Here is a 26583-nt window from a genome sequence, read left to right on the forward strand (position 1 = left end):
CATAAATCTTCGTCCGCGAAGCCAAGCCAAAGATAAGATAATAGCTAAACTATTAGCAAACAGATTAGCCGACTATATACCAAAAATAGTAAATCTAGACCAAACTGGATTTATTAAAAAAAGACGAACAACAGACAATATTTGTAAATATATTAACTTAATTCATGCAGTAGAAGGAAATAAAGCTCCAACAGTAGCGGTTGCTTTAGAAGCAGAGAAGGCCTTTGACAGAGTAGAATGGAATTATTTATTCAAAGTACTACAAAAATTCAGCTTACCAGAGAAATATATTAATTGGATCAAAGCATTATATAAGGGGCCATTGGCAAAAGTGACAGTAAATGGATATATATCAAAACAATTTAACTTAAGCAGATCAACAAGGCAGTGATACCCACTATCGCCCTTATTGTTCGCGTTAGCCATAGAACCACTGGCAGAACTGATAAGAACAGAAAATAAAATAAAAGGAATAAAAATAAAAGACAAGGAATATAAAATCAGTTTATTTGCAGATGACGTTATAGTATACTTAACAGAACCAGAAATATCAATAAAAGAATTACATAAGAAATTAAAGGAATATGGAGAAGTGTCGAGGTACAAGATTAACGCAAATAAAAGTGAAGCAATGCCAATGAATAATGCGGATTTCTCAAAATTTAAGAAAGAATCACCATTCAGATGACAAACGCAAGCAATGCGATATCTAGGTATACAAATAAATAAAAACCTCGGCCATCTATATAAACTCAATTATTATCCACTAATGAAAAAATTACAGGATGACTTAGAGCATTGGAAAGATTTACCACTAACACTGATTGGAAGGATAAACTGTATTAAAATGAACATTTTCCCAAGGATACAATACCTATTTCAGGCATTGCCAATACACTTGATGGAGAAATTCTTCAAGGAGTTGAAGAAAATAATAAGGAAATTTTTATGGAAAGGGGGGAAACCGAGGATAGCACTAGATAAATTAACAGAATGGTATAAACAAGGAGGCTTACAACTGCCAAACTTAAAAAATTATTATAGAGCCGCACAATTAAGATACCTATCAGATTTTTATCAAACAAGGGAAAAGCCAGATTGGTCTAGATTAGAACTAGATAAAATAGGGGAGAAGATACCTGAACATATATTATATAAATGGGATGAAAAATTGGTACAACGTAGGAATTCTCCAGTATTACATCATCTGCTCAATATTTGGAAGAAGATTCATGTAGAAAGGAATAAAACAAATTACCAACTACCAAAACTAATACTGACGCAAAATCAGCTAATCCCTTTTACAATAGATAACCTTTCCTTTAGAGAATGGGAGAAAAAAGGGATCAAAAGAACAGAAAATTGCTTTTCGGGAAATAAATTATTATCCTTTGAACAAATGAAGGATGAATATAACTCACGATACAGTGTTGGCATACTACCAACTGAAATCCTACTTGAAGGACAAATTGGGAAGCAGTCTGAGGTTACCAGAGGGAAGTAATTTTGAATATGTGATTACAGACTCAATGATAATCAAAAAATTTATAACAAACATGTATATTAAACTACAAGAAAAGGAGATTGAGGAAACAAATGGTAAAACTAAACAAAAATGGGAACAAGATCTAAACATAAAGATAAAGAAGGAAACATGGGAGAAGTTATGCTCAGGAACTATGTGAAATACAATAAATATGAGGTTACGTATGATACAATATAACTGGATACGCAGGCTATATATTACACCTCAAAAGTTAAATAAATGGGACCCAACAGTAACTGAGTGACAACATTGTTTGAGGGGTTTAATGTATCTTATTTTCTGAACTTTAAATAAATGGGAGGGGAGGTAGGGAGGGAGGGAGGGAGGGGAGGAGGGAAGTGGGGGGAGGAGAAAACGATACTGTATATATTCAAGAAGGAAAATGTATGTATCTTGATCAATATGGTTTATAGTGTGAAAAATAAAAAATTTAAAAAAAAAGAAACATGTCGAATGTAGACAGAGTAGATGTGGAACGGTTGCTCCCCCCGTGGTGGGAGAGGGTGTGACTTCAGGATTGAAAGGCATCCACTCAGAATGGAGAAGCGGAGGAATTTCTTCAGCCGGAGGGCAGTGAACCAGTGGAATTTGTGGCCATGGGCGGTCGTGGAAGCTGGGCCGTTGGGTGTATTTAAGGGAGGGTTTGATTAGCCAGGGCATCAAAGGTGATGGGGAGAAGGCTGGGGGGTGGAGCTGAGTGGGGAAATGGATCCCCTTTTGGACAACTCCACACCAAAATGTTTTCCCTTTCCACCACCAGTCTCCCTTTAACATTTTGTTTAAATCAGACGTACAGCACACTAAACAGGGCTTTCCGGTCCACGAGCCCGTGTGGCCCAACTATGCCCAGTTAACCAATGAGCCCCCTGTACATTTTTGGAGGGTGGGAGGAAACCAGGGCACCCGGAGGAAACCCACACAGACATGGGAGGACATACAAACTGCTTACAGACCACATGGGCTTCAGACCCCGGTCGCTGACCGTAACGATTGAACAGGAAAGCCTGCAGACGCTGTGATTGCACAATGTTCTGGACGAACTGAGCAGGACAATGGGAAGGGAAGGATGACCAACGTTTCGGGCCTGGGGCCTGGGCCTGGTGAGATACAAACCAGAGGTCATGGATTAAGGGTGAAAGGGGAAAGGTTTAGGGGGAACTTTAAGGGATGAGCATTAAGCCTGAATATAAAGACGGGGGGCAGGAGGGGAGATGGCTTCTTACCTGTTAGCCTGTAATCTCTCCCTTTCTCCTCTCCTTATTCTCCACACAATGGCGGAGCAGGACAGGAACCCCCGCCCCCCACCCCCCCAGCCCTGGATTGTGCACCTGTGAAATGTCAAGATGGGGTCCAGAAGCGCTGATTGAAATGGATTAAATCTGCTTTTTTGTCTGGTCAGCATCTGTGAGGAAAGGGAAGCAGTTATCGTTTCGGTGTTCAAACCCAGCAGGCCACACAATATTCATAGGAAGCAAAGGGAAACTAACGTTTCAGGCCTGGGCCCTTCGTCAAGGGATGGGGCAGGGGCCTGAATAAAAAGGGGGGGGAAGGATATATTTAAAATCATGAGAGGTCTAGACCAGGGGTCTCAACCTTTCTCTTTCTACTCACATTCTTGCACCATCGGTGCTCTGTGAAGGGTATGGGATTGCTTAAGTTGGGATGTGAGTGGGAAGAAAAAGTTTGATTGTACCCGATTGACTCGGTTTCAGAGCTCCAAAGAAAATGGACCAATGACGATTTTTCTCAAGCAAAATATTTCAGTAACGATTGGGTCTGGAGCAGTGATTCTCAACCTTCCCTTCCCACTCACATCCTACCTTAAGCAATCCCTTACTAATCACAGAGCACCGATGGCATAGGGATTGCTTAAAGTGGGATGTGAGTGGAAAGAAAAAGGTTGAGAACCATTGAATAGGCAGTGAGGTCTTAAAAAAGCAACAATCCTCAAAGACCCCCCCACCAGCACCCAGGCCGCAGCCTCTTCACTCTCCTACCACCGGAGAAAAAGGTCCAGGAGCCAAAAGACGAGCACTCAGCGGCACAAGGATAGCTTCTTCCCCGCCACCATCAGATTCCTGAATGATCAGTGAACTTTTCATGCACTGTTATTTACATTTTTTTATAGTAATGTTGTGAGCTGGTTATAATATGAATGTTTGCACGGTAACACTGCTGCAAAACAACAAATTTCATGACTTGTTCGTGATAATAAATCATGATTCTGAATAGATGTAGGTCAGTTTTATCCTCTGAGGGTCAGTAAGATACAAACCGGAGGACCTGGGTTAAAGATGAAAGGGGAAAGGTTTAGGGGAAACCCCCTCCTCTTCACACAGAGTGATAGGAGCGTGGAGCAAGCTGCCAGCTGAGGTGGTGAGTGCAGGCTCAATTTGGACTTTTAAGAAGAATTTGGACAGGTAGATGGATGGGAAGGTTGTGGAAGGCTATGGTCAGAGTGCAGACCAGTGGGACTGTGGTGCGCTGAGGTAGCAGCAAGCACCAACTTGAAAGACTGTCCAACAGGCTTTATTCCACCAGTTCAAGCCTTGGTGGCTCCCCGTCTGACTGGCTCAGGAGGGGCCGGCTCAGGTCTATATTTGGGTCGGCTGTGTACTGACCTGACAATAACCACATCTGCAGTGCAATACTCTATGAGGTATTGTCTCTGCAAGACGAACCTGGAAGGCTAGACTGTAGCTCTGGACTGCTTTATATACAAGGTCACCGGGATGACCCCTGGTGGCCTAGTAGTGTAATTACATAATCACCACAGGCTGATTGACAGCCAGCCAGGTGTAGTTAGCCCCTCAGGTGGTCTTCCTGGAGGTGCAGAGATTGCCCCCCCCTGCAATCGGCTGGGGGTCGTATCACCACAGGAATGAGGTATTATGATTCAGCACGGACTGGAAGGGCCGAGGGGCCTGTTTCTGAGCTGTATTCTTCTGTGGTTCTAAGTGGGGGGGGGGAGAGGGAGAGGAACACAGGCTAACAGGTAAGAGGTCATATGAGTGAGAGGGGAGAAGAGAAAAATGCTGAGGTGGTGGGGGAAGGAGGTAGCTCTGTGAATGGAGAAAGGGGTGGGGTGCTGGGGGAGAGAGAAGAACAGGGAATAAGAGTGAGGTGGGCGAGGGGGGTGTTTAATGGAAACTGGAGAAGTCGCTGTTTACACCGTCCAGTTGGAGGGAGGTCAGACAGACGACAAGGTGCTGTTCCTCCAATGTGCAGCTGGTCTCAGTCTGGCAGGGCATGGGACCACGGAAGGGAAGGAGTGGGACGGGGAATTGAAATGCCTCATCAGTGTAAATTGAAGACAAAAACTGTTGAACAATAAAGTCTAGCAGATGCTGGTGTCATGCAACACACAACAGCTCTGGAGAAACTCAGCAGGCCACGCAGCTTCCACAGGAAGAAACAAGCAACCAGTGTTTGGGGCCAGGCCCTCTGTACATTGTAGGTAAAACGGGGACGCCCGAGTGAAAAGGTGGGGGGGGAAGAGGCAGGAGGAGAGGAGGGAGGAAGGGGTAGGGGGAGGAGCACAGGCCAACAGGTACGAGGAGGATGCAGGTGGGAGGGTAGAAGTGACGGGGAGGGGGAGAAGGTAGCTCTCTAGTAGGAGAAGAAGGTAGCTCTCTAGTAGGAGAAGGGGGCGAGGAGAGAGAAAGAGACCCTGGGGAGGAGTTTCACGGAAAATGGAGATGGTGTCTGGTTGGAGGGCGCCCAGACGGAAAATAAGGTGTTTCTCTAACTTGCGGGTGGCCTCGGTTTGGCAGGGCCTGGAAGGACATGTTGGTGTGGGAATGGGAAGGGGAATTGAGATGGTTGGCCACTGGGACATCCCCATCAGAAGGTTCCCTTCCCTCCTCCCCACACCCACCGTGATTATAGTTGGATAGATTTTTACATGTGGTGGGAGTGAATCTGTGGATTTTGCTGCCCTTTGAAGCAGAGGAGGTGACCTCAGTAAAATGATTTAAGACCAGGTTGGGTAGATTTCTACATCGTGGAGGACTGAAGGGCTATGGGAAAAAGGCAGGTGGGTGGAGATGAGCCCATTGTCGGATCAGCCATGATCTCATTGATTGACGGAGCAGGCTCGATGGGCAGGACGGTTGAATCCTGCTCCTATTTTCTTATGTTCCAATCAGGTGACCCCCCCCCCCCCTTTCCCTTGCTGTGGACGGTATACCTTCCAACCAAGACCACCACAGTTGAGCGAGATCCTTCACCGAAGAGCAGAGGGTTGGTGCATCCGTCCGAGAGACATTGGGGAGGAAGGCGAATGGAATGATGTCAATAATTTCGAGAAGAGCAGGGATGTGATGTTGAGTCTTTATGAGGCACTGGACAGACCTCACTTGGAGCATTGTGAGCAGTTTGGGGCTCCATCTCTAAGGGCAGATGTTTTGGTACAGGGGAGGGTCCGGAGGAGGTTTACAAGGATGATACTGTGGAGTGAACGGGTTTTCATATGAGGAACATTTGGAGGCCAGGGGATCGCACTCACTGGAGTTTAGAAGAACGAGGGAGGGGGCCTCATCAAAACCCATCAAACACTGAAAGGCCCGGGTGGAGCAGATGCGGGGAGGACGTTTCCCGTGGTGGGATGTAATCTGGGACCAGAGGGGACAGAATATAAAAATGTCCCGTCAGAACGGAGACAAGGAGAAACATCTTTACTCAGACGGTGGTGAAATCGGTGGAATTTGTTGCCGCCGACGGCTGTGGAGGCCAAGTCGTTGGGGATATTTAAGGCAGAGAGAGATCTGTTCTGTTTTTGAATATTTTATTTAAATTCCACACATATTAATCCAAATACAGAATATACCATGTAATTTTAATACATCTTTTATAAGTATAATCCCATGTCCCTCCTACCCCTTCCCCCAAATAATAAGCCCCAAAAAGAAAGAAAAGAAACAAAAAGGTAGAAAAGTAAGAAATAAATGCTGTCCACACCAAGCAAGTAAACCAGTAGCTGCCGTTTATTCAAACCGTGCGCGTTCCTTCTTGGGGCGGGGTGACAGGCTCACAGGAGTGATGTCATAATGCTGCTGGGAGGCCTGGCCATTCCCCTGGCAACGCGCTCCTGCAGCCTAGAACTTCTGCGCGGTGGGGGGTGAATGAAGACCCTGTGCCCTGCCGCGCTGGCCATTCGCTACGGTGATTCGGCCCGTTGTGTGTGGGGTTGACCCGTCCCGCTACAAAAATAGTAAAAAGAAAAGTAGGAAAATAAAGATAGAATACACCTGGTTATTAAAATTTCCATAATTTCATAAACTTTGACATTTTAATCATATATAAATTAATTAACCCCCAAGTAGCTGATAAGGTTCTAGGGAATAGCTTTTATAAATTAATATCTATAATTTGTAAGTATGGACATCAAATTTTCAAGAGGAATCATATGTTTCTTAAACTATATGTTGCAGCGGCCCGCGATCCGAGTCGTGACCCAGTCACGAGATGGCCGGTGATCGCAGGGATCAATGGCTGTCACCCTGCAAAGCGGAAACCAGCGGGCAACGGCGGGAACACAGGAGCCTGACGCTGCAATGACGTCACTCCCATCATCAGCTGCAGGGATTGAGTATAAACGAACCGGGGAGTGCAATAAATCAAGTCTTTGAACTTAACTCAAGTGTGTGTGTTTTGCGCACGCTACAATGTAATCTTAAAAATAGAAATAAAAATCTCCCTCCCTCCCTCCCCTAAAGTATCAAGAAGAGAGGAGTAAAAAAACAGTTTGGAGAATCCCAAAAAGAAAATATAAATCTCAACACAAATAATAATGCAGTTAAGGGTGACCAACAGGACGGCCTTTCAGAGAGTCTCTCACACCTTCAAACCAACAAACTGTCAATAAGGCTCCATATTTTCAAGAAAAATATGATGTTTATTATGTTATTTTCTCAAGTGGAATATATGAACGCAATTCAGCGTGCCACTTCTCCATCCCCAAATCCATATCCGATTTCCAAGTAATGGCTGTGCACTTCTTAGAAACAGCTAAAGCCAGTCGTAAAAATTCAATTTGATACATGGTTAATTGTAATTTTGGACTAGCCACTTTAATATTGCTCAACAACAGTGGCGTCACATTCTGAGGGAGTTTAACCTGTTACAGGCCCAGAGGACCCCAAAACCCAGCAACAATAGATATTCACCAAGACAAATGGTTACTTCAACAAAAGTTGCTTCTAATTATCTTTAAACATGAAAACAGAATCACACTTTAACATGACTATTGACTTAACCCCCTTCTAATTCTAAGCGCACGTGCGTGTAATGTATGTGTAAGTTCAGAAAAGTTCTTTGATTCACAGTCCAATCTTACTTCTTATTCCTCCAAGTTCACTGGTTGCAGGTGCCTCAGATCATCCAACGCACCCCTACAGCCGACAAGGTTGTCATCCTTGGCAACTTCAACGCTCGCGTCGGCAAAGACTCAGAAACCTGGCCAGGAATCCTTGGCAAGCATGGTGTCGGCAAGTGCAATGACAAAGGGCGCCTTCTGTTGGAACTCTGCGCAGAACAGCAGTTTGTCATTACTAACACCCTTTTTCAGCAGAGAGACAGCCTAAAGACTACCTGGATGCATCCCCGATCCAAACACTGGCACCTCCTGGACTACGCTCTGGTGCAAGGAAGAGACAAATGAGATGTGCTCCCCACTAGGGTCATGCCCAGCGCGGAATGCCACACTGACCACCGGCTTGTTCGCTGCAAGCTCAACCTTCATTTCAAGCCAAAGATCAAGAAAAGTGGAGCCCCCAGAAAGAGGTTCAATGTTGGAAACTTGCAGTCAGATGAAGTGAGAGGAAGCTTCCAGGCAAACCTCCAAGCAAAGCTCGAGATGCAAACTGCCTCACGGACACTTCTCCTGAAACCCTCTGGGATCAGCTGAAAACGGCCATACTGCAATCCACTGAAGAGGTACTGGGCTTCTCCTCCAGGAAAAACAAGTACTGGTTTGACAAAAACAACCAGGAAATCCAGGAGCTGCTGGCAAAGAAGCGATCTGCCCACCAGGCTCACCTTGCAAAGTCTTCCTGGCCAGAGAAAAAATTAGCCTTCCATCTCGCATGCAGCCATCTTCAGCGCAAACTCCGGGAGATCCAAAATGAGTGGTGGACTAGCCTCGCCAAACGAACCCAGCTTAGCGCCGACATTGGCGACTTCAGGGGTTTTAATGAGACATTAAAGGCTGTGTACGGCCCCTCACCCCAAGTCCAAAGCCCTCTGTGCAGCTCAGACGGCAAAGTCCTCCTCAGCGACAAGATCTCCATCCTCAATCAATGGTCAGAACACTTCCAATCTCTTTTCAGTGCCAACCACTCAGTCCAAGAATCCGCCCTGCTCCAGCTCCCTCAATAGCCCTTGAGTCTAGAGCTGGATGAGGTCCTTACCCGGGAAGAGACAGATAAGGCAATTGAACAACTGAAAAGTGGAAAAGCAGCAGCTATGGATGGAATCCCCCCCCCCCCCCCCCAGAGGTCTGGAAGGCTGGCGGCAAAACTTTGCATGCCAAACTGCATGAGTTTTTCATGCTCTGCTGGGACCAAGGAAAGCTGCCTCAGGACCTTTGTGATGCCATCATCATCATCACCCTGTACAAAAACAAAGGCGAGAAATCAGACTGCTCAAACTACAGGGGAATCACGCTGCTCTCCATTGCAGGCAAAATCTTCGCTAGGATTCTCCTTAATAGACTAATACCTAGTGTCGCCGAAAATGTCCTCCCAGAATCATAGTGCGGCTTTTGCGCAAACAGAGGAACTACTGACATGGTCTTTGCCCTCAGACAGCTCCAAGAAAAGTGCAGAGAACAAAACAAAGGACTCTACATCACCTTTGTTGACCTCACCAAAGCCTTCGACACCGTGAGCAGGAAAGGTCTTTGGCAAATACTAGAGCGCCTCGGATGCCCCCCCCCCAAAGTTCCTCAACATGGTTATCCAACTGCACGAAAACCAACAAGGTCGGGTCAGATACAGCAATGAGCTCTCCGAACCCTTCTCCATTGACAATGGCGTGAAGCAAGTCTGCATCCTCGCACCAACCCTCTTTACTATCTTCTTCAGCATGATGCTGAAACAAGCCATGAAAGACCTCAACAATGAAGACGCTGTTTACATCCGGTACCGCACGGATGGCAGTCTCTTCAATCTGAGGCACCTGCAAGCTCACACCAAGACACAAGAGCCACTTGTCCGTGAACTACTCTTTGCAGATGATGCCGCTTTAGTTGCCCATTCAGAGCCAGCTCTCCAGTTCATGACGTCTTGTTTTGCGGAAACTGCCAAAATGTTTGGCCTGGAAGTCAGCCTGAAGAAAACTGAGGTCCTCCATCAGCCAGCTCCCCACCTTGACTACCAGCCACCCCCTCCCCCCCCCACATCTCCATCGGGCACACAGAACTCAAAACGGTCAACCAGTTTAGCTACCTCGGCTGCACCATTTAATCTGATGCAAGGATCGACAACGAGATAGACAACAGACTCACCAAAGCAAATTGCGCCTTTGGAAGACTACACAAAAGAGTCTGGAAAAACAACCACTTGAAGAAACACACAAAGATCAGCGTGTACAGAACCGTTGTCATACCCACGCTCCTGTTCAGCTCCGAATCATGGGTCCTCTACCGGCATCACCTACGGCTCCTAGAACGCTTCCATCAGTGCTGTCTCCACTCCATCCTCAACATTCATTGGAATGACTTCATCACCAACATCGAAGTACTCGAGCTGGCAGAGTCCGCAAGCATCGAATCCACGCTGCTGAAGACCCAACTGTGCTGGGTGGGTCACGTCTCCAGAATGGAGGACCATCGCCTTCCCAAGATCGTGTTATATGGGGAGCTTTCTACTGGCCACCGAGACAGAGGTGCACCAAAAAGAGGTACAAGGACTGCTTAAAGAAATCTCTTGGTGCCTGCCACATTGACCACCTCCAGTGGGCTAATATCGTCTCCAACCATGCATCTTGGCACCTCACAGTTTGGTGGGCAGCAACCTCCTTTGAAGAAGACCGCAGAGCCCACCTCACTGACAAAAGACAAAGGAGGAAAAACCCAACACCCAACCCCAACCAACCAATTTTCCCTTGCAACCGCTGCAACTGTGCCTGCCTGTCCCGCATTGGACTTGTCAGTCACCAACGAGCCTGCAGCAGACGTGGACATACCCCTCCATAAATCTTTGTCCACGAAGCCAAGCAAAAGAAGTTCAGAAAAGTTCTTTGATTCACAGTCCAATCTCACTTCTCATTCCTCCAAGTTCACTGGTTGCAGGCAATTCTTAAACTGTGCACAGAATTTAACATTTATGAATCTTCACCAGGCTTTGGTGCTTGAAAGGTAAATGGTTACTGCTTAGGAAGGTTCCTGTCGGTTTTCAGAGAGAGATTTGTTGCTCGCTGGACACCAACAACTGATTCCTTCTGATCAGCCACTTCAGTGTCTTGCTGAAGAAACTTGCCCCATCAGGGTTTTCCAGTTGATAACCTCTTTCTTTCAGATCACCACAAAGTTCCTTTTTGTTTTCCTTATTTCAAGTGAAACATTATGCAGCCAGACATCTCCTCATGTATGGACCACAAGAGTATTGACCGAGATGAACTAAGAACTCACAACCATTTTCAAAATGGGGTTTCCACAAGCTTTCCAGCTTGTCCTGTTCCAGTCCTAGCTGCTGCTGCTGAACTGTAGAACTGAATTCTCTCTCTCTCTCTCTCTCTCTCTCTCTCTCTCTCTCACACACACACACACACACACACACACACACACACACACACACACACACACACACACACACACACACACACACACACACACAGAGAAAACCACATGGCCCTCTTAGAACAGCCAACTGCACTCAGACAGACTGCGGTTCCAGACCTTATCTTCCAAGTTCGTTCATCTGTTGCTTTCCAAAGCAGTAATCCATTACTCCACTCCAATTAATGCCTACTTGTGAAGTCCTTATAGGCATCCTTCAAAGTTTTTGCAAAGAAACCTGGAGCCTGGACTGTCTGGCTTGAGCAGAGCTCTGGCATTTTAAATGAGATCTGTTTTGAAGTGTTTGTATCTGTTTGTGTCCTAAACTAAAAGCCCCACACAATTTATCTCCTTTAAACATATTTAAACAATATAAAATATAATATAATCTGTCACAAACCCTTAATATTTTCTCCAAAACATTTTTTAAAATCTCTAAACAAAAGGTTTTACCCAGGAACACTGCCAAGTAGAATGGAAACAATGACCAACTTCCTGATCATATCTAAAACATAAATCTGATAATGCTGGGTTCCATTTTTCTAATTTTTGAGGAGTTAAATATAATTATTGTAGAAAATTATATTGAACCAGTCTATACCTAACATTAAAAAAGCATAGGATCTTGAGGGAGTTTAACTCCCGTAACCCGTTCTAAAAATGTTCCTCGTTCCATTCAGAATGGTCGTAATTTTGAGCATGACCATGTGGAGTATAAAAAAAGTACCTGCCTCTGGAAACACGGATCTGATAAATCTGATCTCCGTCTATGCAGTTTCTGTGAGGTGAGATACAGCAGATATAAGAAATTATACTGTAGTAATCTGCATCTTACATGTATTGTAACATGTTCCAGATCAGGAAGAGAATCAAGGGTTATGGGGAGAAGGCAGGAGAATGGGGTTCAAAAGGAGGGTAAACCAGCCATGATGGGATAGCAGAGTGTATTAGATGGGTCAAATGGCCTAATTCTGGTCTTATGGTCTTATTTGATATTGAATTCATGACTGAATTCACTCTTAGATTCACTCCTGCATTCACATCGGAATTCACAATTACGTTCACTTTTCAGTTCACTATTGTCCTCACAATTGGATTCACACTTGCATTCAATATCGAATTTACTATTGGGTTCACTTTTGTATTCACTGTTGGATTCGTCATTGAGTTCACAATCACGTCACGACTGATTTCAATTGCATTTGCTATTGGAATCAGTATGGGGTTCACTGATTCACCATTGAATCCACATTTGGATTCACCACTGAATTCACCATCACATTGACTGTTAAAATCACTATTGGATTCAGAATTGAATTCACGGACGGATTCACTACTGAGTTCACAATTGCAGATTCACAATCAATGACTCCCATACATTTTCGTTCTGAGCTGCACATAGCCACGTTCACTCCAGCTTCTGCCTCTGTCAGGTCACCGCTTCCCCCCCCCCCACCTACCCCTCCACCCCTCGACACTCTCCCCACCCCCTTTACCCAACCTAGCATTTTGCAAGAGGATAAAAATCCACCCTCAGCTCCACTTCTCTCTGTCTGCGCACTCCCTAGTGTCACACACACACAGACTCTCTCTCTCTCTCTCACCCCTCCTTTTTTTTTGCTGAAGCAATTTCTTCAGTTGAGGTGATTTGCTCTTTCCTTAGACAGCCTGCTTGTGTAGAGGCCTCCAGAGGAACAATACTCCTGCAATCCGTAGCCCCAATCCCACACTGGCCACTGAGAGCTGAAAGGAAACCTCTTCAAGGCTCTCCTGCTGTGACAGGAGGCTCAAAGCCCTTTCCCTTTGTCCCCTTGTCGCTTCATCCTTGAGATTCAAAAAAGGGAAGGTGGATCGCGGGGAGGGGTGAGCTGAGCCTGCCCTATCAGCCAACGGTCTGAGCAATGAGCTCCTCACCAACTAAACTTTCCCCTTCCCATTAAAAAAAACCCCTAAAAATTCCCGCAGACAAAAGTTCCTGTTTACCAACATCCAATTAACAGAATAAAAGGGAGGGGTGATTCTGCGGCATTGTCCCATCCTTAAACTCTTTCAGTTTTATTATTTCTTAATATACACCTCTTATAGATCTTACTTTTGCACTTTATTGATTTTTTTCGCTCTCTCTGTATTGCACAGATGGTTTGTTTACATGTCTTTATTTGTTTCTATCTGTATGTTGAGTACAGGCAGATTATGAACGTAATCCTTTCCTAGGCCTGTCTTTAAATCAAATTTGTATTTAAATCAGAACAGGGACACATGGTTCTATGTATCGTCTGTTAGTTAAATGTCTGTCTTAGTGTATCGTAGATATTTTACCTTTCTATGCATGTGGAGGCAATTTCTTGAAGTCAGCTTCAAGGACGTTTGTACAGGACTTTTCTTCTTCCTGTCATAAAGGGGCCTTGTAGCAGCTGAGGCCCTCGGAAACTGTGCGGTAAACTTTGGTGAACTTCTCTGTACTGGGATGGGGGCAGGGTCTTTCACCTGCTCCCTTTAAAATTGTTCCGATCGTTGGCCGACTAGCCCAACGCTTTCCCAAAATCCAGCGGCGTTTGGCCTTCTTCTGATCACTTTATTGGTTCCACTTTATTTTCAACCACGATCACTTCCCTTTCATTCGCTGCAACACCAGTCCTTGCATTGGATTCTCGGTTACAAGGGTAAATAAAATTTAAGCCAAATATGAAGTCGCACACTCAACGCCACATAAGCGGCAACGTGATCCAACGTCAAATGGTGGGTGGCGCTCTCCTTCCGTGAGCCGTCACACCGCTGAAGCCATGCGTAGCCCCTTTGTAAGTGCAAGTTGTCTGTAAGTTGGATGTTCGTAACCCTGGGGACTGGCGTAAGGCGTGGGAAAACGGGGAGAAAGCCAAGTCACCTTTATTTATTGTACATGGTAAAGACGAGACAGCGTTTTGAGAAGGAGAAGCAGAGGGGACGACCCATGGGGTGGTGATCACTGCGGTGGACCGGAGAGGGGCTCGGCGGCCAAAGAACTCACAGGCTGTGGCTTATTTGAGGCGAGGAACCCTCGTCGGGTGACTCACGCTGGGCTGCAGGCGGGCTGCTGGGGACTGACTCGAGGCTGGTGGAAGGGGGTACCAGGCGTTGGAACCGGGTCGTGAGAGGGTGCTGAGGGCTGCCTGGTCATAACGGAGGTTTGGATGTGGAGCTCGGGTCAGTGGTGGGTTTGGACTGAAGTGTGCGTGGCCGCAGAGGCAAATGCACGGACACAGGGACCCTGCAGGGGGTGGGAGGGGGAACGACATACACTCACTTTTACTTTTCTGTAAGGGGCGCCGGGCAATATTTGCTGATAGTGAATGTTCATCTGCCTTACAGTAGACTAAAGGAAATTTCATGTAATGCCACATTTTCTGTTTTATTACATGACAATAAAATCATCTTAAATCTTGAAAATGGGAAGTTGGTCTTAAATGCCAGAGGGATTTAGGAGTAGGGGGATTCTGCTGCAACTGTAAAAGGTCCCGGTGAGGCCACACCTGGAGAACTGCCTGCAGATCTGGTCTCCCTACTGGAACCAGTGCAGAGGAGGTTCATCAGGGTGATTCTAGAAATGGAGGTCATCTATGAGGTGAGAGTAAGTAGGTTCAGGGTAGTAGATCTAAGGCAGAGATAAGACCACTAGACATAGGAGTAGAAATAGGCCATTCGGCCCATTGACTTCCCCATTCAATCATGACCTGATCTGTTTTCTGACTCAGCCCCACTGCCTGGCCTTCTCACCATGACCTTTGCCGCCCTGGCTCATCGAGATCCTACCGATCTCTGCCTTAAATACACCCAAAGACCCGGCCTCCACGACCGCCTGTGTCAACACATTCCACCGGTTCACCGCCCTCTGGCTGAAGAAGAAATTCTTCCACTGTGAAGGGGAGGGCATTGAGGAATGCTGAGGAACAAGGGATCTTGGAATAACGGTTTAGCCTTCCTTGAAGGTGGATTCCCATGTAGATAGGGTGGTGAAGAAGGCTTTTGGTATGCTGGCCTTTATAAATCATAGCATAGAATATAGAAGCTAAGAGGTGATATTAAGACCGTTCAAGGCATTGGTGAGGCCAAGTTTGAAATATTGTGTGCAGTTCTGGTCCCCAAATTATAGGAAGGATATAAATAAGTTTGAGAGGCTGCAAAAAAGGTTTACAAAAATGTTGCTTGGATTGCAGTATCTTGAATACAGAGAAAGATTGAGTACACTTGGTCTTTATTCATTGGAATGTAGAAGGTTGAGAGGGGATTTGATAGAGGTATTTAAAATTATGAAGGGAATAGATAGAGTAGATGGGAATAGGCTCTTTCCCGAGGATAGGTGAGATTGGAACGAGGGGTCATAAGTTAAGGGTTAGGGGGCAAAACTTTAGGAGTAATATAAGAGGATGCTTCTTCACTCAGAGAGTGGTGGTTGAGTGGAATGACCTTCCGGAAGAGGTAGTTGCGGCAGGGTCAATTCTGTCATTTAAGAGCAGGTTAGATGAGTTCATGGATGTGAGGTTGGCGGGTTATGGGCAAGGGAGTGGGTAGGTGGAACTAGTGGAGTTTCACATAAATCGGTGCGGACTAGAAGGGCCGATATGGCCTGTTTCTACTCTGTAAATTGTGATATGGTTATATCTCTGTTCTAAGCAGGCACCCATCAATCCTGAAGTTGTGCCCTCTTGTCCAAGACTCTTCCACCGTGGGGAAACAACTATCTACTCTGTTCACGCCTTTCAACATTCAAAATGTTTCAGTGAGATTCCCACACCTCATTCTCCTATGTGAGCGCAGACCGAAGGTCGTCAAACGCTCCTCATAAGATAATCCTTTCATCCTTGTGAACCTCCTCTGAACTCTCTCTAATATCAGCACATCCTTTCTTCAGACAAATCCAGAACTGCTCACAGTACCACACATGGGTTCACCAGTACCTTATAAAGCCTCAGCAATGCACCCCTGCTCCTGTATTCTATTCCTCTTGAAATGAACTAGGAACTGCTTCTCACACAGACAAGTGCAATTAGTACACAGTATATTAAATATATTTAAGACAGATTTTTGCATCGTCAGGGAATTAAGGAGATGGGGAAAAGTGGGGCTGGGTTGATGGTCAGATAAGCCATGCCCTTGTTGAATGGCTCGGTGTGCTGGATAGACCACTCCTGCTCCTGGTTCTTTATTCATTTCTCTCCACGGATGCTGTCTGGCCTGCTGACTCTCTCCAGCTCATCATTGTTCAACGGGGGCGAGAGCCAATGAAAGGTGTTAGATCGGGAAGGTTAACCATTTCTCTCTCCCCACCACCACCCCGCAGCCGTTGCCCGGCCTACTCAGTGTTCGCGGCATTTTCTGACGGTGAACTTTGCTGCCTCGCTCTCCGTCTCGATGCTTCTGCTCTGCAGGGAAGGAGTTTCTGACACCATGAATTCTTGTGCAATTCACTAAAACGGACATGGTCAATCATTTAAAAACACAAGTGGTCGAAAATCATACCGATTTATTAAGTTCAGTGCTAGAATGAGCTCTCTCTCTCTCTCTCTCTCTCTCTCCCTCTCTCTCCCTCTCTCTCCCTCTCTCTCCCTCTCTCTCTCCCTCTCTCTCTCCCTCTCTCTCTCCCTCTCTCTCTCCCTCTCTCTCTCCCTCTCTCTCTCCCTCTCTCTCTCTCCTTCTCTCTCTCCCTTTCTCTCTTCCCTTTTTCCCTCTATCTCCTTTCACAGAGCCAAAATCAATTCTCACCTTTCCTCTCTCCTGTATCGGTTTTCAGCTGCTCCCATCGAGGAAGAGATACAGGAGTATCAGAGCCAGCACTGCCAGGCTGGGGTCTGCTTCTTCCCGTGGGCAGTGAGAGCACTGAACGACCAAAGGAACTGCTCACACTGACCGTCCGAGATTCCCATATTCGTGAAGCAATATTCATGAAACAATATTTATTTATTTGTGTGTGTGTGTGTGTGTGTGTGTGTGTGTGTGTGTGTGTGTGTGTGTGTGTATTATGCACATGCACCGTTTCTCTGTATGTGTGTTATGTCTGGCTATGTGTCTGTGTGTCTTGCACCGAGGACCGGAGAATGCTGTTTCGTCAGTACAATCAGATGAACTTGACTTAACATATTCAATGAACACCCTTTGTCTGTTGGTCTGCCTCCCTCTCCCATCCTTGCCTTTTTTCCCCCCCACCCTTTAACATAGCCGTCTATCTCTTTTATTTGCTTGTACCTTGAAGAAGGGCTCAGGTCTGAAACGTCAATTATATATCTTCACCTCCCATGGACGCTGTGAGACCGGCTGCGTGTTTTGGCTACAATCACAGTATCTGCAGACTTCTGTGTTTCCCTCTTCAGATGAAGGTTCACCTTTTGAAAGAAAATGTACTTTAGAGGGATGCAGTGGTTGAGACAAAGGGGGTGGTCACAGTTGCTTTGGGTGGGGGAAGAGGCACTGGGAGCAAAGGTGATGTTATTGCGGAGCTGTTGAAAGCCCGCACTCTGCCTTAGGCCATGCTTGGAATATTGCATTCAGTTCTGGTTGCCTCATTACAGGAAGGATGTGGAAGCTCTAGAGAGAGGGCAGAGGAGATTCACCAGGATGTCGCATGGATCGGAGGAAGGTGTCTTATGAGGCAAGGTTAGCAGCACTGGGACCTTTCTCTTTGGAGTGAAGAAGAATCAAAGGTGACATAACAGAGGTCTGTAAGATTATGAGAGGCTTGGAGAGAATGTAGAACAGTACAGGCCCTTTGGCCCTCGATGTTGTGCTGACCCATATATTGTTACGAGTCCAGAGGACCCCAAATCCCAGCAGAAATAGATATGCACCATGGCAGTAAATTCTGTTTTCCAGTCAAAGCTGCTACTGTGTGTTATTACATTTGTTGCCTTTTGCAAATAACACTCCATCGTGAGTCTGAGTTCTCCTGCAAAAATTCTGTTTTAAAGTGTTTGTGTGTGACCTGCTCCAACAAACCTTTCCCAATTTTTCTCCCAAACACCTCTATATACTCTGTCACAATTTTCCTTAAAAAAGTACTAAATCCTTCCTACCCCGTAACCCACTATTTTTTCTTTCATCCATGGGCCCTATGAGTTCTGAAATGCCCCCTGATGTTTCAGCCTCCACCACCAGGCCCTGACAAGGCATTTCAGGCCCCCGCAACTCTCTGTGTAAAAAATCTATCCCTGACATCTCCCTTAAACCTTCCTGCCTTCACTTTGTTTGGTGTTTGCTATTCCTTCCTCGGGAAAAAGGCACTGGCTGCCCACCCTTCTATGCCTTGCATAATCTTGTCGACCTCTATTGAGTCACCTCTCATCCTTCTACGCTCCAAAGTGAAAAGGGCCAGCTCTGCTAACCTTGCCTCACAAGACTTATTTTCCAATTCAGTTAACATCCTAGTAAATCTCCTCTGCCCCCTCTCGATAGCTTTCACATCCTTCCTATAATGAGGTGTCCAGAACTGGACACAATACTCCGTGTAGTCTTTCCAGAGATTTATAGAATTGCAATGTGACTCCTGAACTCAATCCCCCATTAATGAATCCCAGCATCCCACAGCCTTAACTATCCTATCAACCTGTGCAGTGACCTTGAGGGATGTCTGGATTTGTACCCCAAGGTCCCTCTGTTCATCCACACTGTTGAGTAACAGACCATTAACCCAGAACTCAGTCTTCTGGTTTGATCTTCCAAAATGCAGCACTTCACACTTATCCAGATTGAACGTCATTCTGCCGCTTTTCTGTATCTGCACCCTGTTCTCTTGTAACCTTTGCCAACCTTCAGCTCCATCCACAACTCCTCCAACCTTCATGTCATCTGCAAACTCACTGACCCGCTTCTTCATCGAGGTCATTTTGTAAGGATTACAAAAAGCCAGGGTTCCAGAACAGATCCCTATGGAACTCCACTAGTCACTGACCTCCAGGCTGAATACTACTCCCTGCTATCTACATGCAAGCTAATTCTTTTTTATCCACACACCCAAGGTTCTGTGGATCCCGTGACTCACGACTTTCTGGATGAGTCTCTTGTCAAATGCCTTACTAAAATCCATGTGGTCCATATCCACTGCCCGACCCTCATCAATTTCTTTTGTTACCGCCTCAAAAAACTCAATTAGGCTCGTGAGGCATGACTACCCTTCACAAAGCCATGCTGGCTCTCCTCAAGTCGACTTTTTTTTCTCCAAATTCTCATAGATTCTATCCTTAAGAATCCTCTCCAATAGTTTCCACATCACTGATGTAAGACTCACTATAATTTCCAGGATTCTCCTGATTACCTTTTTTTAAATAGGGGGACCACATTTGCCGTTCTTCAATCCTCCGGCACCTCCCCTGTGGCTAAAGAGGATTCAAACATCATGGCCCCTTCACTTCCTACAGCAGCCTGGGGTACATCGCAAATGGCCCAGGAGATTTATGTTTTTAAGAAGATCCGTCACTTCCTCTTCCTTTATCTCAAACATTGTCCAGCACACAAGCCTGTTCTATTCTGCCCTCAACCTGATCCAGGTCCTTTTGTCTTGTGAATACTAAAGCAAAGTATTCATTTAGGACCTCCCCAACCTCCTCCACCTCCAGGCACATGTTGCCTCCTTTATCCTTTAGCAACCTCACCTTCATTCTGGTCATCAACGGGTAGACAGCCAGCACCTATTTTCTGGGGCCAGAGTAGCAAATAAAGTTAAAGTTCAGCTTTATCATCAGAGGACATTTGAAACATCACTTACAACCTTGAGATTCCTTTCCCTGTGGGCCAGGCAGAATTACCACTTATTGGTAGTGCAAACAACTGTACTCAATGTACACATGGAAACAAATAAAGAAATGTAAACAAACTGACTGCAATTCAGAGAGAAAAATATCAATAAAGTGTAAAAGTGAGAGCCCTTAAATGGGTCCCTGATTGAGTTTGTTGTTGAGGGGTCTGATGATGGAGGGGGAGCAGCTGTTCCTGAACCTGATGGGTGTGGTTCTCAGGGCACCTTGGCCTCTTCCATGATGGCAGCAGCGAGAATAGAGCGTGTGCTGGGTGACGTGGGTCCTTGATGATCACTGCTGCTCTCCAATGGCAGCGTTCCCTGTAGATGTTCTCGGTGATGAAACCCCAAAGGTCATTGTATAAAGTGAAGGGAGGAAAGTGTAGGGGAGATGTCAGCGGTGTTTGTTTTTTAAACATAGAGAGTTGTGGGTGCCTGGAATGCCTTGATAGGGGTGGTGGTGGTGGAGGCAGGTACAATGGGGACATTTAAAAGGCTATTAGACAGGCACAAAGATGGAAGGAAAAGTAGAGGGCTATGGGTGTGAGTGAAGGAAGTGTTAGATTGTTGAGCAGGTTTAAATGGGTCGGCCCATCATCATGGGCTGAAGGGCCTGTTCTGCATGGCAATGTTCAATGGTCTGCGACCACCTTCCTGGACCATCTTTGCCACCAAGAATGAATCAACCTGCAAGTATCAAAGTACTCTCTCCCCCTCTCTATCTCCCCTCTCTCACTCTCTCTCTCTCTCCCCTCTCTTTCTTCCCCTCCCCTTTCCTCTCTCCCCTCTCTCTTTTTCTCTCTCCTCTCTCTCACTCCCTTCTTTCTCTCTCCTCTCTCTCTCTCCCCCCCCTTTCTTATTCTCTCTCACCCTCTTTCCTTTCCCTCTCTCATTCCCTTTCTCCTCCCCCTCTCTCTCTCCCCTCTCTCCTTCCCCCCCCCCCTCTCTCTCCCCCTCTCTCCTTCCCCCTCCCCCCCCTCTCTCTCTCCCCCTCTCTCCTTCCCCCCCTCTCTCCCCCTCTCTCCTTCCCCCTCCCCCCCCTCTCTCTCTCCCCCTCTCTCCTTCCCCCCCCCTCTCTCCCCCTCTCCCTCTCTCACTTCAGACTGGCTGGCCCATTTCTCCTCCTTTGTATTTCGGTTGCCAGGAGACATTGAAGTCTTGCTGCAACTATTTCCCCGATAAATTAATGGGAAGGGAGGGTGGGGGGTTGGGGAGCGGGACGGTGTAAGGACAAGAGCGACAGGCGGAGCCGAAGGAGAGAGTCGGATATTGTCCCGGGCTGCCGTGGGAAGGGAGGGGGGCTTTCTCTCTCCTCTGGACTCCAGGAGAGGTTCTACCTTGTGTCAGGATCTGCCCGTGAGTTGAAGCGCACTCGCCGGGTCACCCTTTTCAATCCACAAAGCGGTCTTTGCTGCTGGGACACAACGAGATTCTTGTTGATGCTCCTGCCTTCGCCAAGCCCCTTGTACCAAGCGTTCGGGGCACAAGCGTTATCAGAGATCCCTTTCAGAAGGTGTTTCCGTCGGAGGGGCCGCAGTGGGAGGAAGGTTTAAATAGTGAGGTCGCCCCCTCCTCCTCCCCTCACAGGTCAGCGAGCGGGGGCGCCGGACTCCTTCACCCCCTCCCTCCGTCCATCAGCCCACGGTTGAAGTGGCCCGGAGAGGATGGAGGGGGAGAGGGTGCGCACGGAACAGCAGCGCGGGGTCGGGCGGCCGGGGAACAGCAGGGCGGGTCGGGCGGGCGGGGACGGGCGGGGAACAGCAGCGCGGAGGAGGTGACAGTTCGAGAATAACCCGCAGTCGCGGCTCATATCGGCGTCGCGTCTCTCCTTCTCTCGGCCCGAACCGCGTCGCCACCGAGTTCCTGAAGTTGGATTTTTTTTCTCTTCGCTGAGTTACATTTACTTTCTCTCGAATTTGTGTTCTTTTGTGTGCGTGAGAGAGAAAGTGTCGAGAAAGCGAGAGTGTGTGAGTGTGGGCGCGCGTGTGTGTGTGTGTGTGGGTGAGTGTGGGTGTGAGTGAGTGTGGGTGTGAGTGAGTGTGGGTGTGAGGGGGTGTGTGAGTGAGGGGGTGTGTGAGTGAGGGGGTGTGTGTGGGTGTGTGTGAGTGGGTGGGTGTGAGTGGGTGTGTGTGTGAGTGTGTGTCTGTATGCGTGTGAGTGGGTGTGTGTGGGTCTGTGTGTATGTGTGTGAGAGGGTGTGTGCGAGAGAGAGAGAGAGTGTGTGTGTGTGTATATATAATCTCTGAGATTCCCTGATCCTCTTTCCGGGATCCTAGCTCCTGATTGTCCAAACGCAATTCTTGTGTCAGTTCTGAAACATCCCAAGAATTGTGTCTGAACATCGGGAGTTGGGGCTCCAAATCTTCGCCAGGAGAAGCACGAAAGTCTGCGGACACCGTGGTTGAAGTGAAAAACACCAGGCGGGAGCAGGTAATGCATACACACCCCGTTTCGGCCTTTATGGCCGGGACGGGCCGGTTAACTCACACGAGACCCACTCAGAGCCCTGCAGGGTGCAGGAACCGCTTCTGTCCAAACCAACCCCGTGACACAACTCAGGGACTGTCCCAACATCACAAAAGGACCGTCTGCACCGCTCGTCGCTTGTGCGAGGCTAACGGGGAACATGTAAGATCTTTTCCAATGATCATCTCTTGTTAAATTTAATTTCATGTACACTATTTTTTTTGTAAATACCTGTTGGCTGCAGCAAGTGAGAATCTCGGTGGATGTGCCCTGTACCATGTATATGACAATAAACGTTACCAGTAGCATTGGTAATATACAAGGTGGATTTCATCTCTTTAAATTAATTTATATTTTGAATGTAACAGGCTAATCGGCCCACGAGCCCTCGCTGGGATGAAACCCAAGCCAACCCGCGCAGACACGGGGGGAGAGCGTGCGAACTCCTCACGGACAGCGCCGGATTCCCACCTACAACTGCCCTCTTTGACTTTGGACGGCTCGGGTACTTCTCAAAAGACACCCTATTCTCACCTATTATTTGAAATCGTACACCCGCTCCCCCCTCCACAGATTGTCCTCTCTCTCCACCACTTGCTAAACTCCTTCCCCCCCACCCCTGCCTCTTTCCCACCTCCCTCGCCCCCCATTCTGACCCATTCAAATAGACCCCTTTCCCAACACACCCGTCATTAATTTTCAAACCTGCCGGAGGCTTTCAACGACCGCAGAACTATCACCCCGATCGGCAGGGTCCAGAACCGGAACCATAATAAACATTGCAGGACTTCTGCCTGAACACAGATATTAGCCCCGCTTTCTGCGTCCCATGTGCTCTCCTTCCCCTCTCTCTGACGCCGGGCTGAGGACTCGCTTTGCCAGTTTTGTTTAACACTGGCTATCCCGAGCCAACTTGCAGGTTCCCCGACGATGCGCCGCTCCCGCCACCCCAGGAATGATAATAGTGGAGGGCAGGGAGGACTGCAGGCAGCATCCCATAGTGGCCCATGTTCTCTCCAGTCACTCCCTCCTCTCCCGCACGGAAGATACAAGTTCGAGATAACCGGATTCATAGACAGTTAACAGTCTCCTGAACGAACTTTACGTCAGTAAACGTTATCAGTCTCTTGAACCAGCTCCACACCAGTAAACATTATCAGTCTCCTGACTGAACCTCACTCCAGTAAATGTTATCAGTCTTGGAACGGTCAAGGCGCGATGTACCGCATCCGGCACCACCACCCCAGAGGGCATAGCGGACTGCAGGCAGCATCCTACACTGGCCCTCTCCAGCCACCCTCCTCTCCCACACGAAAGATACAATGAGATTCCTCTGTTATCCGTCTCTTGAATGAACCTCACCAGTAAACGATAACAGTCAGTAAACGTTAACCGTCTCTTGAATGAACCTCACCAAGAAATGATAACAGTCAGTAAACTTTATCCATCTCTTGAATGAATCTCACTGGTAAACGATAACAGTCAGTAAACATTATTCTCTCTTGACTGAACCTCACATCAGCAAACGTTATCAGTCACTTTAGCCAACTCCACACCAGTAAACGTTATTAGTCTCTTGAAGGAACCTCACATTAGTGAATGTGATTGGTCTCCTGAGGGATCATCATTACAGTAAGTGTTGTTAGATTCCTAAACTCCCTTCTCTTTCTTCACCTATGGGAGAGCTACCCTCTCTCCTTATCACTTCTCAGCGTCATTCTGTACACGTTAAACAGAAAAGTCTGCGGATGCTGGGCTCAAGTCTTACACACAAATCGGTTGGAGCAACCATGGGAAGTGAAATGTAGCCAATGGTTCAGGCCCGGGCCCAGAACACCGTCTGCCCTTTAGTCCCTATGGAAGCTGTGTGACCTGCTGACTTTCTCCAGCAGCTTTATCGATTCTTCCTCTCCTCCCACCTGTATGCACCGACGACCTCATCCTCTTCTCCTCACCCCCCCCCCCACCATTTATCTTTTTATTCGGGCGTCTGCTTGATTTTCCATGTCCCAAACGACGGGTGCTGGGTCAAAATGTCGACAACCCTTTCTTGCCTATGGATGCCGCGTGACCTGCTGACTTTCTACAACACGTTTGTGCTCTACACTCAACCCCAGCATCTGCAGACATTTTTGTTTACTCTAAAGAAGTTTGGCACGTCCCCCCAGCCCTCAATTTTTTCAACGTGGGGGGGGGGGGTGGGGGGAGACTCTCGAGAGCAGGTTCATTGGATGCATCCCAGCGCGGAATGGGAGCTGCTCTGTTCAGAATCAGAAAATGCCGCAGGAGGGAGTGAACGCAGCTCAGAGCATCTCACCAACATCCATCCGTAGGCTTACTACCCCTTTGGCTCTCTCTGAAAGGCAGCCAACATAATGAAGCACTTAACATCGGAAAAGCTAAGGAATGGGTGGTGGACTTCAGGAGGGGGACACTAGAAGGCGAACCAGTCCTCATCAAGTGGTCAGCAGTGGAGAGGGTAAGAAACTTCAAATCCCTGGGTGTCAACATCACTGAAGACCCATCCTGGGGAGTCTTCATGTCGAAGCAGTCAGGAAGAAGGCTCACCAGCGGCTATACTTTGTGAGGAGTTTGAGGAGATTTGGTCTGTTGCCGAAGACTCTCGCAAATTTCGACAGGTGAACCTCGGAGAGGATTCTGACAGGTTGCATTACTGTCCGGTACGGAGGTGTCAATGCACAGAAATGAAACTCGAAACTGTGATTGCAGTAAAAACACACAGGAACACTGGAGGAACTCAGCCGGTGTCTCAGCGGCTGTAAGAAGTGGAGATATATTACTGACGTTTTGGGTCTGAGCCCTTCCTCAAGGTGTAAGTAAAAAAATGGGCAGGCTGTGGGGGGGGGGGGGGGGGGGGGGGGGGGGGAGAGGAAGAGGGGAAGAATGGGGGGAGGGGGAAGTCCAGACCAAAAGCCAAAAGGTGTTAATTGGATCTGATAAGAGGAGAGGTGAGAATTTTGGCTCTGTGAAAGGAGACAGATGGAAAAGGGGAGAGAGAGAGACCCAGATAAAGAAGACGAGGGAAAGAAGGGGGAGGGGGGTTAATGGAAACTGGTGAAGTCGAGGTTAGTATCATCTGGTTGAAAGGTGCCCAGATGAGGGTGTTGTCCTCCAAGGTCATGAAAAGACTACAGAGTGTTGTGAACTCGGCCAGAGCCATCACGGACACCAGTCTTCACTCCAGTGGGGTCGTCCATGAGAGGTGGTGTCCAAAGAAAGCGGCCTCTATCCTCAAGGACCCCCACCACCCAGGCCGTGCCCTCTTCACTCTGCTACCATCGGGAAGGAGGTGCAGGAGCCTGAAGACGAGCACCCAGCGGCACAAGGACGGCTTTTCCCCCTCGGCCACCAGATTCCTGAATGGACAATGGACACTACATCACTAGTTATTTACAGTTTTAAATCTTGTTTTTACAGAATTGTAATTTTGCACCTTATTCTTACTGCTGCTGCAAAGCAACACATTTATGACAATAAAACTGATTTCGATCCGACCCCTGACTCACTCTCTTCACCCTCCTCCTGTTGGGGAGGTGGTTCAAGAGCATGCATCAGGCACCCGAGTGAACCCCACACAGCTGTCCCATTGCTTGATACCAATTGATCTTTACACGCTGACGCGCACAAGTTGTGCTTTAAAATTAAAATGTCAGTTTCAAACTTAGACGTACAGCACGGTAACAGGCCATCTCAGCCCGCGAGTCCGTGACACCCGATTGCCCCCTATTACCCCGGAACCCCCATTAGGTTTTGAAGGGCGAGAGGAAACTGGAGCACCCGGGGAAAATGCATGCAGACACGGGGAGAACGTGTACACTCCTGACTGGCACTGTAATAGCGTTGATCTGACCGTGTTTACAGGGGCCTAAGGACGAGCACTCAGCAGCACAAGGACGGCTTCTTCCCCACTGCCATCAGATTCCCGAATAATGAATGAATCAGACACTGCCTGACTTTTCATGTACTGTTATTGGTTTTTTAAAAATATATAGTAATGTTGTAAGATGGTTA

General features: G+C 47.3%; 1 long non-coding RNA gene across 1 annotated transcript in view; it reads left to right on the forward strand.

The window, feature by feature from the left end:
• LOC138754819 (uncharacterized) overlaps positions 1–7182 on the forward strand; it is a 39313-nt gene extending 32131 nt beyond the window's left edge. Inside the window, exon 2 of the long non-coding RNA XR_011351936.1 lies at positions 6979–7182. This is a non-coding gene — a long non-coding RNA (uncharacterized lncRNA). The remainder of the gene's footprint in view (positions 1–6978) is intronic.
• Positions 7183–26583: the final 19401 nt, after the last annotated feature.

The sequence above is a fragment of the Narcine bancroftii genome, chromosome 2, assembly GCF_036971445.1.
Source record: "Narcine bancroftii isolate sNarBan1 chromosome 2, sNarBan1.hap1, whole genome shotgun sequence".
NCBI lineage: Eukaryota > Metazoa > Chordata > Chondrichthyes > Torpediniformes > Narcinidae > Narcine > Narcine bancroftii.